Source organism: Notamacropus eugenii, chromosome X (assembly GCF_028372415.1).
Source record: "Notamacropus eugenii isolate mMacEug1 chromosome X, mMacEug1.pri_v2, whole genome shotgun sequence".
Lineage (NCBI taxonomy): Eukaryota > Metazoa > Chordata > Mammalia > Diprotodontia > Macropodidae > Notamacropus > Notamacropus eugenii.
The window spans coordinates 93,299,107-93,313,584 of record NC_092879.1 but is presented as its reverse complement, the minus strand read 5'-3'; the positions used below and the strand labels follow the sequence as shown (position 1 = coordinate 93,313,584).

The 14,478-nt window shown below is 40.5% G+C and overlaps 1 protein-coding gene and 1 pseudogene across 2 annotated transcripts in view; both read left to right on the top strand.

Annotated features, from left to right (window-relative positions):
- DOCK11 (dedicator of cytokinesis 11) overlaps positions 1-14,478 on the top strand; it is a 193,572-nt gene that overhangs the window by 32,322 nt on the left and 146,772 nt on the right. The gene's annotated exons all lie outside the window — the stretch shown is intronic.
- On the top strand, positions 588-9,011 carry LOC140515271 (coatomer subunit zeta-1 pseudogene; annotated as a pseudogene).

Genomic DNA, 14,478 nt, shown 5'->3' with positions numbered 1-14,478 from the left:
TTGCTTGCCTAGGGTTATACATATGGCTTGGAAATGGCAGAGCTGTAATTCATAGCCAAGTCTTCTGACAGCAACTAATCTTCCGTTTCCACTATCGTACTTGTAATGGTTTAGCCTCTTCCTCTACCTCTATAATTAAACAACCCCCACCACCTTCTGATCCCCTCCTTTCTTCTGAACCAGAGTCAAGCACTTTACCAAAGCATTCTCTGTTGTATGAAGGCTTCCATGATAGGAGCAGGTCCAAACAGGTGCTCATTAAACTTGATTTAGTTGATTTTTGATAATTCGTATATCCCGGATGGCAAAGGGGACTTTGGACACCTCCCTTCAGCTCTGTTTCCTTATTTCAAAAGTTGGGCTAACAATAGTACCTCAGGGAATTGTTGCAAGGACCAAATGAGTTCATGGTTGTGAAAGCACTTCTGAAGGTCTAAAGCACTGGACAGATGTGAGGCAAGGTTGTAATTACAATGTGATGAGAACACCATTGCTGTCAGAAGTAATGCTAACTGTACCAAGCCACTGGTAGGAGAAATGTGGCCCCTGTGTAGCTGGGTGGGGGTGGGGAGGGTGCAAAGATCTAAGCAAGCTGGTTAGCATTCCTGTGAGATTTTACGTTATTGTGGAGTATCAGAGCACCATTTTAGAAATGGTAGGGTTGGTACCAACTGTGGGGCAAGATGGAGGCGTTGATCCTGGAACCTTCTCTGTACACAGTCAAAGCCATCCTGATCCTGGACAATGAGGATGAGTGGCTATTTGCCAAGTACTATGACAACACCTACCCCAGCATCAAGAAGCAGAAGGCTTTTGAGAAGAACGTTTTCAACAAGACCCACCAGACTGACAGTGAGATTGCCCTCTTGGAAGGTCTGACTGTGGTGTACAAAGGCAGCATCGACCTTACTTCTACATGATTGGCAGCTCCTATGAAAACGAGCTAATGCTGATGGCTGCTCTGAACTGTCTCTTTGACTCTGAGCCAGATGCTGAGGAAGAATGTTGAGAAGCAAGCATTGCTGGAGAACATGGAAGGACTCTTCCTGGCTTCAGATGAGATCAGAGATGGAGGAGTGATTCTAGAGAGTGACACCCCCCCCCCCCCCACACACACACAGAAAGTGGTACACAGAATAGCTTTACAGAGTGAAGATATCCCCCTTACAGAGCAGACTGTGTCTCAGGTATTGCAGTCAGCAAAGGAACAGATGAAGTGGTCACTGCTTCGGTCCTCACCCATCTTGCACTGCACTGATGGTCTAAGGGCCACTTCAGGGTACTAAGGGCCTTCTGTTCTTCTCTTTTCTTTGCCTTCTCTCCTCTTTTTCTCCTGTTCCCAAAATGATCCTGAAGACCAAAAACTAGGATTGAACCAAGAGAGGGGTTATGTCTTTTCCAACTTTCTCATCTCTCCTCTCATTCAAGCAGTGAGGTTTCTGGAAGTGGCCCAGGACCTAGCAGAGCTGGGAACAGAACAGGGGGACCAGGATGATACCCCCCAGATCAAAGTTTTAGGAAGAATATGCTGTTTTCCTCTTCTGGTCTCACCCTGCCTGTACCCTGGCCCTCATCCCAATATAGGGAGAAGCGGAATAATTCTGTTGAGAGGCCTCCCAGATTGTATTAGTCTCTCATGTATTTCCTCTTATTCCTGCTTGCTACTACCCCCAGTCCCCTAGAGAAAGAAGAAAAGTGGCTTAGAGGGAGGCAGGCAAGACTCTAACTGGGCTGGGATAGGGGTTGGGAGAGGAGGGTGGCAGTAGAAGTGGACACTGCTTTTCCTCAGTTACTCACTGTAACTCTCCCAACCTCAATTCTGGGCCTGATTTATAGGCCCGAACTATTCTGTAGCCTGGGAGAGTGCATCTTGGGGATTTCTCTTCCAGTAAATCTCCGCTCCACAAATGGGGTCTTGTACACCATGTTCCCCAATTCTGGGGCAGAGCCAGTCTCCTGGATGACAAAGATCAGCCTCCAGTCTTTGGAAGAAGGGTTTTCTACTTAGAATTTGGGTGGGGGCTAGATTTGTGTCTCTCATCCTCTGGGTTCCTTCAGACCCCATCGTGGCCCCTGCACATTTGAGACAAATGTTTCTGCCTTGTGTCTATAGACCCTGATCTTAACCCTTTCCCCATCTTGCTGGCCTTTCCTCATGCCTGCTGGGCAGAGTATATAGGATTTTTGTAGGGGTGGGGTGTAAAGGCAGTGAGAAAAGGTTAGAATTAGCCTTATGAGACTCGGATTGGGGTAAGGGGAAGATTTCTTTTCAGGGACACCAGAGAGGGTGGGTTTGGAGCTTCCTTCTCCCATTATCAAGCAAGCCCTTGTCAAATACAGTCACCTCCAGTTAAATCAGTGAGCTCTGAGGTTCCCTTGCTCCGTGATTCCATGTACCATCAGTCCCCCTTAAGAAGCAAACCTCTGTTTCCTCCCGTGCCTTTGTCCTAAGTCGCAAACATTGCCGGCTGCCCACTCCCAATTTGCTACATTCCGAGGAGGAAGAGACAGGACAGCGGCAGGCTCGAGGGAAATGGAGCAGCTGCCCAAGGACCCTCTGCACAAAAGACTGCGAATAAAGCATCTTTTTTTTTCTGGAAAAAAAGAAATGGCAGCTTTTCCTTCTCACTTTTTGAAATGGAAAAGCCTCTTGTTTCCATTTTCAGTGACTTGTGGTGAGAAGGGATGGGATCTAGATGTGATTGTGTATTAGGTGGTAGCAGGGAGTTTAGGGCCCAATGGGTGCAATCCACTAAAAGTGTGTTAGAAAAGCTACTGGATAAAAGCATACTTTTGTTTATCAGGGAACAAAAATTGACTTTCAGTCAATTAGCATTTATTAAGCACCTACAAGTTCCAGACATTGTGCTAATCTCTGGAGATACAAAGAAAGGAAAAAGAAACAGTCCCTTCTCTCCAGGAATTCACAGTCTAATGAGAGAGATAACATTCAAACAGCTATATACAAACAAGATATGGAGATAATTTCAGAGGAAAGCCACTAACATTAAGGGGGATTAGGAAAGGCATCGTGTATAAGGTGAGATTTTAGTTGAGACTTGAAAGAAGACAAGGGAGCCAGGAGCAGAGATGATGGAGATAATTCCAGGCATTGGGAGCAGCCAGTGAAAATGCAGCTGGGAGATGGAGAATCTTGTTCAAGGAATAACAAGGAGCAGGGTTTTAACTGGATTGAAGAGTTCGTGGAAAGGGAAGAAGATGGAAGAAGAATGAAGAGGTAGGAAAGGGACACGTCATGAAAGGTTTTTAAAAAAGTCAGATAGAGGATTTTATATTTGATATTGCAGGTCATAAGGAGCCCCTGGAGTTTATTGAGTGTGTGTGTGTGTGTGTGTGTGTGTGTGTGTGTGTGTGTGTGTGTGTGTGTGAGAGAGAGAGAGAGAGAGACAGAGAGACAGACAGACAGACAGACAGACAGACCGAGACAGAGACAGACGGAGGGAGAGAGACAGGATCAGATGTCTGCTTTAGAAAAATCAGCCAAGTAGAAGATGGATTGTAATGGGGAGAGGCTGCAATAGTCCAGGTGTAAGGCGATAAAGGCTTTGCTACCAGGGTGATGTCACTGTCAGTGGAGAGAGATATTTCAGTGGTAGAATCCCTAGGATCTGGCAACAGATTGAATATAGAGTGTGAGAGGAGGAGCTAAAGGATAACACTTAGGTTGTGAGCCTGGATAACAGGGAAAATGGTGAAATCCTCAACAGTGATTGGAAAGTTAGGCAGAGAACAGGTTTGGAGGGGGGTGGGGACGATGAAGAGTACAATTTTGGATGTGGAGGTCAGGGGAGAAGTTCATCTATATAGAAATGATAATTTAATCTTCTTTCTACCACCACCTCCCTGTTCCCATTGAAAAAGGAAAAAAAAACTTGTAAAAATATGTATGGTCAAACAGAAACAATATCCCATTGGCCTTGTCCAAAAAAAAATATAGGTGTCCAACTGCACCCTAACCAGTGGTGGCAGAAATGTCACCTCTGGCAGAATATGGGTGGCATATTTTCTCTTAAGTCCTTTGGAATATGTGTTGGTCATTGTGTTGATCACAGTTCTTAAGTCTTTCAAAGTTTTTTTTTCTTTACAATGTTCTTGTTACTGTATAAACTGCTTTCCTGATGCTTCTCGCTTCACTCTATATCTATTCATAGAAGGCTTCTTAGATTTCTCTGAAAATATCCTTTTCGTCATTTCATATTCCATCACATTCATCTGTCATAGTTTATTCAGCCATTCCACAATCAATAAGTACTCTATTAGTTTCCAACTCTTTGTCAACACTAAAAAAGCTACTATGAATATTTGTATACATACTGCTTCTGGGACGTAGAAAGATGGTGGCGACTTCAGCGGTAGCATGGAAGTTCAGAAGAGGGGAGTAGGTTTGGGGAAAAAACGTGATGGAACTTGCCACCTGGTGATCTTTGGTTGAAAAGATTTTATGTAGATTGGAAAGATTCAAAAAGAATTTAAATCTATTTAAATTAATGCAAATCATACGTCTCTGTAATAACCACCTTATTATCAAAAGATATGATAAGTTTTCAGATAAAGTAATCAAAGCTATGGCCATATGATTGGAGAAATGTAAATTAAAACAATTCTGAAGTTCTACCTTATACCTATTGAATTGACTAATAGAACAGAAAAGGTATGTGACAACTGTTGGAGGGGATGTGGGAAAAACGAAACGTTAATTCACTGTTGGTAGAGTTGTGAATTGATTCAACCATTCTACAGAGCAATTTGGAACTATGTCCAAAGGGCTATAAAACCATGCATACCCTTTAATCTAGCAATACCACTGCTAGGTCTGTATCTCAAAAAAGATAAAAAGCGAAAAGGACATATATGTACAAAAATATAGCACCTCTTTTTCGAGGGCAAAGAATTAGAAGTTGAGGGGATGTCCATCAATTAGGGAATAGCTGAACAAGTTGTGGTATGCGATTATGATGGAATACTATTGTACTATAAGAAAAAATGAGTAGGATGCTCTCAGAGAAACCTGGCAAGACTTGCATAGACTGATGCAAAGTGAAATGTACTGTGTACAAAGTAATGGTAATATTGTAAGCTATCAGCTATGAAAGACTTAGCTAATTCTCAGCAAAGACTCAGCTAATTCTCCCATCCAAGACAACTCTGAAGGACTTATGCTATCCACCCCCAGAGAAAGAACTGATGCTATCTGAATACAAATTGAAGCACACTTTTTTTTTTTACGTTTTGGATTTTTCTTGAGTTTTTTTTTTTTTGTTTTCTTTCACAACATGACTATTATGGGTATGAAGAAAGCATTTTATTAAGAGAATTTTCATATCGTTATCATTTGTATTTTTTGAGGTTGACATTGGGAGGAAACCAGAAGCCTTTCCTGTGGTTCCACTATCGGTACAGACCACTGGAATGGATAGATGGGTCTGATCTAGGATGGAAAAGCTCTATTTGGTTGCTTTATTAGTGTTCTTTTGTAATCTAGTAGGTTCATAACTCAAGTAGATAAGTCCTTTTAGGATTTTGTTTACTGATTTAAACATCCCCATTTATGATTTTGTTCTTCTGAAAAGGCATAAGACAAATCATGCCATAGTTTTTGTTGGGGAATTCTGGGATTTCATTACTGTGGGTACTCCTTCCTGACTTTAAATGGTTTGCATTGAGTTGCTGTGATTGAAAAAAAAGCTATCAACTGGGGGCCAACCCTCTGGCCCTGAGCCCAGGAATGTGCTGGTAAATGTTTAACAACAGCCTCTCCAACAAGGCAGGGCACACTTTTAAGTTCAATTTACATTATTAACATTTTTCTTAATACTTTCTTAAGTCTCAACAATCAGCAAAAAATGAACGGACCCCTATTTGCAGCATTTGCTTATTTACGAAGTGTAAATGCTCATGCCAAAATGTAATAGTGGGCTTGAGCGGGTTCAAGTTGATACCAGCATACCTCTGTCAGAGCCTTACTTCACTGGGCTAGAGTTATCCCCTCATGAGGTTGTCAGGTCTCAGTTCTAAGCCTTTCCAGCTCTGTATATCCTGTTACAACTCTTTTTCTACTGCTAGAGCATTTGATAACTCTGGGACACCTCTGTGCCATGAAGAGCCATCTGATATGGGCTTTAGTAGAGGCGGTAGGATATCATATTGAGAAAATATGAACAGAGAATAACTAAGATCTGGAAGATAAACTCTGGTTTAGCAGCCTGTGTGCTTTGCTAGCCCCTTCAGGATATCAAGAGAAAGCAAATAATGACCCCAACATGTAGAGGGTGACACCCAGGATGTGTGGATGGATTGTGAGTCACGCAACGATGAGATTATAGAACCACTGGAGGGCTGATAAGCTTCTTTATACAACCCTTGTGGCACCACAGAAATCAGCAACATTCAGTTATGACAGTCAGCAAGCCTTTATTAAGTGCCTGCTGTGTGCCAGTAACTGAGCTAAGTGCCAGGGAAGCAAAAAAAGATCAAACACAGACCCTGCCCTGGAAGAGCTCACAATCTAAGCAAAGGCATGTGTACAAACAAGTTGTAGAAAGGAAAAATAGGCAGTAAGATTAAGAGGGGCTGGGAAAGATTTATGCATATGATGATCTACTTTTACCAACAGCTTTGAAATTTGAGGAAGAATGTTGCTATTGTACTGAAGCTGAGACCATCTATCATTTCCACACTTAGTGATTCCTACATGAGAACAATATTCTGGTAATTAGAAGGTTCCTGTGATTGAGACATGTAACTGTTTGTCAGGAAGGGGAGTTAAGTCCCATTTCTCCAGTTTTCAGTATCTTGGATAAATGCTTTGGAGGTGGAGAAAATGAAACGTTTGACTCAAATGGCTTTTGGGAATGTTCGTTTTGAGATTTATTTGTAAACTCATTGCTGCTATCTCATTTCATCCCTTAGCACAGGAAATTGAGAGTTGGCTGGGCTTAGAAAACCTTTACCAGCATTAACTGAGATATAGATAGATAGATAGATAGATAGATAGATAGATAGATAGATAGATAGATAGATAGATAGATAGATAGATAGATAGATGAAAAAACCCTAAAATGAAGCTGAATGTTGGGTTATTGTAATGATCGATCTTAAGTCCCAAGAAGAGCTACCCAGTGGTATTTTACCTCCCTTCTTTCCCTGGATATATGGGAGATTAGGAAGGTACAAGGGAAAGCTCATTGACTGGTTCTGAGAGGGGAATAGAAATATATCCACAAATGATTATGCTTTGAAAATAAAGCACATCAAGAAAACAAAACTAAAAAATAAATAAATAAACTCAGGGTAACTTATTTAAACAAAATTTATTGCTTAGTTTCAGAATTCAGGTGTTAGAAGCTGCAGAGAAAAAGCCCTATTCCAAACTCAGGGAAAGGGAGTGTCAATGTGACTTTGGGGATGAAAACTGTCCCCAAATGAAAGGAGGGGTTTTCTTTTTCCTTCCATTCCTTTTATCCTGTAAATCCTGAATCTTTTGGGCTTGTGTTTGGATTTCATTTTGCTCCCTGGCACTGGTACCTCCTCAGCTTCTCCCATTTTGGCTTTTTCATCATAATATTCACATCAAGTACCCAAGCCTCTTCATCGGTCTGCTATTCTCTCAGCTGGATTCTACAGACTTCTGAGTCTTGACAGCATGTTGTTGTTGTCTCTCATGTAAGTCTTGCCTATTTAAAGCTGAATCTGATGATTCTTTCTGTTCTTAAAAAAGGACTTGAGGTGCTCATCCCTTCCAGAGAAGAGATTGGAAAGAGCAGCTCAAAAGTGGAAAGAGGTAGCTCAACCACTGGCTCCCCAAACCACGGAGTCTCATCTTCTGGATTTATTAAAAGCCAAAACCTTCCTTGGGTAAAAATTGTGGCGTTAGAGGAAGCAGGTTTGAATGAATTTTGAGAACGGTTTGCCGGATAGGGTCCGTCCCCAAATCGAAGGGGTTTGAATTTTGCTTTTGTGCAACTCAGTGTAGGTAGATGCATGACTATCTAAGGAAAAATCTAGGAACACTATCAAACATGTGACCTTGTGATGTTCCAAGGCTTTCACACGGTGACTTTGATTGATTCTGAGAAGTGAGCACTGTTGTCTTGATTCTGATTAACCAATCTGAAATATTCCCACCTAACAAGGGTAATCGCTTCTAAGTGGATGGGCTAATCAGTGGAACCCCACACTTTCATTCAGTTAATAAGCCATTTTCTCTCTCATTTCCCCATCTCCCCCCTCCAATTGAAAAAAAAAAGAAAGGAAAAGGAAACCCTTCTAACATATGTGTCAATTCATCCTCTGTGCAACTTTGGGCTGGACGGCTTCTCAGATTCCTTCTAGCTCTAGGGATGTCCTTTTAGGCATACTTGAGCACTTCCTGTTGACTCAGCACTAGACTAGGCACTCTGAGTACCGCCCAAGGGGCCAGAGAGCAGTGCTGGTGTGGGACAGATAGCTTCTTTTATGTACATCATCAATGGTTGTTGAATGAATGAATATTTTAAATATTTAACGAATGAAACTTGCAGAATCTCCCAGTCTTTACCAAGGAGACTCTGTAAACCTAAATTGTCCAGCACAATTGTCAGGAATAGCTCCTGATATTAAACTAGACCCTCTGAGATAGGTTTGCTTTCTTACTTGCTTCTGCAATCATGAATTAAATGCTACCTTTGGGGCCTAAAGGAGGCCATATGTTTTCTTAAAGTGCTTAACTTGTTATCAGTTAGATCTGAAGTCCTACTAGCCTGAAGGCAAACAGTTGCTTTAGGACTAGAGAGTGCTGAGGAAGCTGCAATTTGGGGAGCTTATTTTTTCATCTCTGCTTCCAGAGATAATACTGACACCTGGGCTCCTTTCTTTCCAGATGGTCTCTGTCCCTAGCCCTCTATTAAGTGCGGCAGAAAGAGAACAACCTTTACTGGGAGGCCCTCGATAGATAGGGCCAAAGTTTTTATGCCATGAATCTTTCAACTTATCAGAAAGGCTGTGTTGGCTAATGAGAGGGCATCTGGGTGGGGGGGGGACCTTTCCCAGACTGGGGCCCGGATCCCTTTGTCAGGACAAAGGCTCCAGTACACATCAAATAGTACATTTCATAGGGCCAGAGAGAAGACTCATATTAATCCTATACTACCACATCTAGCTATGTGACTACTTGTTAGGAATTCTGGGAAGAGTGTCCTTCAGGTTGAGGTTGGTTTAACTGGCCTCTGAGGTAGCTTCTACCTCTGAAAATGTGGTCATTCTGTAACATCCATTACAAAGAACTTTGCTCCCTAGATTCATTTATGCATCTGGTAAAAATCATGTTCCCTCGCTCATTTAGGTAACACTAACAACATAACCACCTCCTCAACCTCCAACCCATCATCCAAGTTTGAGTGGAAGGAGGAGGATGAACTCTTAAGTGGGGAGTATTAGCTCTGATGATCTATCCAGCACAAACCTCGTGCCCCTTGAGACCTCGTTGGTGGCTGTGACAGTCCACCAGGAATCCCAAAAAGCCATCCATTTGGGGTTTTGTAATGCTACTGATGACATGACTTGCACTTGACTTTGTTTTGAGTGAGGGAAGGCTGTGCAGGTCACCAGCCTCACTTTCTCCTGACCAGTGGAATATATTTGTTCTTGTGAATCTAAGAAATTGGCCAGCTACCCAAAGCCATCCCAATACTCAGATTAGTATCTGTGAAGGCCAAGATAATGTGACTCTAATCCAATCCAGTCTAAAACACCTATTCAGTGCCTACAACATGCCAGGCACTGTGCTAAGCATTAGGGATACGGTAAATAAAAAGAAAGACATGTACCAATAGCACTTGTTCATGTTCTGGTCCAAGAAGAAGACAGGATGACTCAGAACAAATCACAAATGGTTCTTAATAATGAAATGGATAGCAAAATAATGCCTGTCTTGCATGATTTTGGAGAGAAAATGGACGCACTTAGAAATGAATCCTTAAAAGCCTTTTTAAGAATTTGAGGGCAAAAGAGTAATTTTAAAAACAGATATCTGTTATAAGCATCATATATGAATACATTTTCCCACAATATTTTACAGAGTATAAAAACATTTCATGACCTGCATATACCAGTATAGACTGCAACCATTACTACCACAGGAGGAAAGGTGGAACTATCTAGGAAAATTCCTTTTTTTAAAAAAAAAATTATTTTCCCCCAATTTAATGTGAAAACATTTTTAGCATTCATTTTCTAAAATTTTGAGTTTCAAATTCTCCCCCTTTCTCCCTTCCCTCCTTCCTGAGACAGTAAGCAGTTTAATATACAGGTTATATGTGTGTAGTCATGTAAAACATTTCCATGTTAGTCATGTTGTGAAAGAAAACACAGACCAAAAAAAATGAAAAAGTGAAAAATAGTATGCTTCAGTCTCCATTCAGATGCCATCAGTTGTTTCTCTGAAGATGAATAGCATTTTTCATCATAAGTCCTTTGTTATTGTCTTAGATCATTGTGTTGCTGAGAATTGCTAAGTCATTCACAGCTGATCATTATACAGTATTTCTGTTACTGTGTACAATACTATCCTGGTTCTGCTCGCTACACTTTGCATCAGTTCATGTGAGTTTTTCCAGGTTTTTCTGAATCCATCCTGCTTGTCATTTCTTATAGCACGATAGTATTCCATTACAGTCATGCACCACAACTTATTTGACTGTTCCCTAATTGATGGGCATCCCCTCAATTTCCAATTCTATAAATATTTTTGTACAGATAGCTCCTTTTCCCTTTTTATCTTTTTGGGATACAAACCTAGTAGTAGTATTTCTGGATCAAAGGGTATGCACAGTTTTATTAGGAAAACTCCAAAGGACAGGCATCTAACCAGTAAACCTCAAGTTAACTGGGCATCCTCTGGCTATCCAAATTTACCTTCCTTTGGAGAGGAGAAAGAAGGAGGGACAGAAGGGAGAGGATGAGCTGAGTTACCCAACTAACTGGGTCCCCATTCAGGCAGCTCAATCTTCTCACAGGTTGTGTTGGTCCTTTGTATTCAAAGAAGGCCATGCCATCAGAGAAATGATGACATGACTTGCACTTGCCTTTGTTTTGAGTGTGTGAAGGCTGTGCAGGTCACCAGCCTCACTTTCCCCTCCTGAGCCATCTGGACCCAGGGACCAGATACCTTACCTTGACAGAGGCAGCTTTAGAAAACTACTGAAGCCTATGGAAAGACTTGGGAAGACTACATGAATATCAGACAACAGTATTCAGTAGAAAACAAATAGCATATTGCTTGATTAAAAGCAACCAAAAAGACCCTGCAGAACGAAATCTGGAATCAGAAATTCTTGTTTCCCTTAGTCAGCAATTGAAAATGAAAGCCAAAAAAGGAAGCAAAGAGTGCAAAGAAATGAGAGGAGGCAGAACTCCCAAGAAAGGAGGATAGAAAACATTTCTGGTTGTCTCTGTGATGGAAAGAAGTCCGACAGAGTGACAAGGAAAATTGGATAAAATGTGAAACAGCTTCTGTGCCATCAATATAATGAATGGTGGAGTAGTGGCATGAAAGGAAATGGTTGAAGCTGGAGAGTGGCAGGTCTGGATAAGATCCATAATTATTGGCTCCAAGCTTCACAGTATGTACACGAATTATTAGTGAAGCACTTTAGCAACTTCCTCTCTGATGTAAGCCTGATTCCATTGTTTTATTTTTAAGTCAGAAGGCATTACATGTTTATTACCAAGATATGAGGACCTCAGCAACCCCTCTAAAAGCATTGGCTAATTGCCTAATAGGAAGCATACACAGCTTGTATTTCTAAAAAAATCTATAGACACTTAGAAGAAAATAATATATGGGATGAGGAGCTAAAAGTATATGTCGAAAAGTTCCAAGGATGTAAAGAACAACTTATTATTGGTTAATTGATTATTAGACAAACCACCAAAGCATTCACACCTCTTTGTTCTGCATTCAGGGTTTAGTCAAGTATTGCAAATTTCTAAAAATAGATCTAAGCATAGTGAGAATGCACAAGTATTTCATGTCTTCTTGGAAGACTATTCTCTATGGACATGCAAACTATCAAGAGTAATTGCTATGAAACATGGTGTCTTTCAGGGAGACAGTTTAAGCCTGCTATGGTTCTTCTTGACCTTAAACCCATCATCATTCCTGAGTCTTTCAAGTCAAAGAGAGATATATCTGGAGGACATCAAGGTATATGGCTCCACTGAAAAGCATACTAAACAGCTCCTTCATCATGAAAACCTTCTCCAATGATATAAAAATGGCATTTGGGCTCAGTGACATAAAATGATTAATATGCACCAGGGATTAATAAGAGATGGAAGACTTTGAGCTTAAATCCAGAGGTCAAACTGAACCAGTGGATAAAAGCAGTGTTTACAGATGACTTGGTATTCTCCAAGGAAGGCACCCTAACTAAGGCCAACAAAGAGAAAGCTGAGGCTGTGATGTGTTAAGAGACTGTCTGGCAAATTGAAATAACATCTTAACAGGAAGAACATAGAGTGACTATAATGGCTATGTAATATCAGTTTATTTCACGCTTTTTGGCACTGTAACATGGATGATTTTGACCCTTGAAAGTGTCTAAACAAATATCTGTAAAATGTTAAGGAAACACAGGGTGTTTCACCCCATGGTAGCTATAGCACGATTAATATTGCCTGTTTAGAAATGAGGAAGAAAATTGATTGTTGTTCACAGATCGCAGAATAGACAGGTTAAAAGTGTATAGAAATACAAAGAAGTCATAAAGGTATATGGTGCTGTATTCCTTGAATGGAACCCAAAGTGGTTTATTTCCAGGTGGAGCCTATGAGATGGCTAATATCCGAGAATGGAATCAAAACACATTTTGTGGGCTAACATCCACATGAAACAACAATATGCTGATAAGGAAGTGTTGAACGAGTGGTTATGTCATGTGGATTTATTATCTGAAGTGAAGAAGTTTATGATAGTCGTTCAGGATCAGGTCCTTGCCAGTAGAAATTATAGAAAGGTTAATCTTAAGAATGCTGGAATTATTGATCGATTGGCAAAGTTTATGCAATGAAATGGTAGTAACTGTATAGCTTATCACTGCAGGTTGCAAAAATTTATCAGCTCTTGGATACCAGGAAAGATACAATGAGGTGGCTAGAATTATACACCAGAAGATCTTTATATTTTATGTACTGACAGATGGCAAATCCCTTTTCTACAAACCTCAAGTATCTTTGAGAATTCAATAAATAAGCTATTAAAACTGTAAGCAGTTCTAATAGAACTGTTGTCTATAGCCAAATTGACATAACACTGATCCATAAAAGTATAAGAATAATGTATTTGTAGATGTTGCCACACCAAATACTCAATCTCCAAAGTACGTGGGATGAAAACTCTTAAAATATAAAGACCTAGTAGAAGAAAGTAAAACCATATGGGGATGGGATGTCATCCCTGTTATCCTTTCTGCTACTGTAATTATCCTGATGTTGCTTTCAGTGAGTCTACAGAAGATGAGCTTGCATCTCAGTGCTCTTATTCAGTTATAAAAAGTAGCGATCTTATCTACCTACATTAAGGTACATTTAATTAAATATAAGAAAATAATTGAATAGCAATTTAGCCTTAGACCACTTCTATCTGACTTCCACTAAAAGAGATGAGAAGAATACTGTTATCATGATGATGGTGATAGCTGACATCAATAATAGTGCCTGCAGGTTTTCAAAATATTTTAATATATTATGTTAATAGGTTTTCCAAAAACAGCACGTGACTTGGCAGATGTTAAGGACCTGTTAAGTCAGAGATCCCGCTTTGTTATGTAAAGGGCTGTTGTTCTTGACCCCAGGGTTATAATGGGTTTTGGCTAAAGTGGAATCTTTTGGCTTTTAATTGCCTAATAGGAAGCATACACAGCTTGTATTTCTAAAAAAATCTATAGACACTTAGAAGAAAATAATATATGGGATGAGGAGCTAAAAGTATATGTCGAAAAGTTCCAAGGATGTAAAGAACAACTTATTATTGGTTAATTGATTATTAGACAAACCACCAAAGCATTCACACCTCTTTGTTCTGCATTCAGGGTTTAGTCAAGTATTGCAAATTTGGCTAAAGTGGATCTTTTTGGTGCTGATTCCTATAGCTATTTTGTTATGGAAAGTGATAGATCTTCATTTCCCTTCCATTCCAGCTATTTGTCCATGGACTCACAGGGAAAAGGGTGGAAATGAAACATTAGACTCTAGTCCTTCCTCTGGCCTGGACTGGGATCCCATGCATATCTGGCTTTAAGGCAGCTTTGTGGGACCAAGGGCCAGCATCCCAACTTTTCCTGTCACAAAACAACCCTTGTGAAGTAGAAGAGGGAGAACTGTATTTACAACAGGGTAGATTGGACTTTAGTCAGATCTTTTAAATAGCATCTGAAGCCTTGATTTATGTTGCCAGGCAGCACTGCCGGACTGGATCCATTT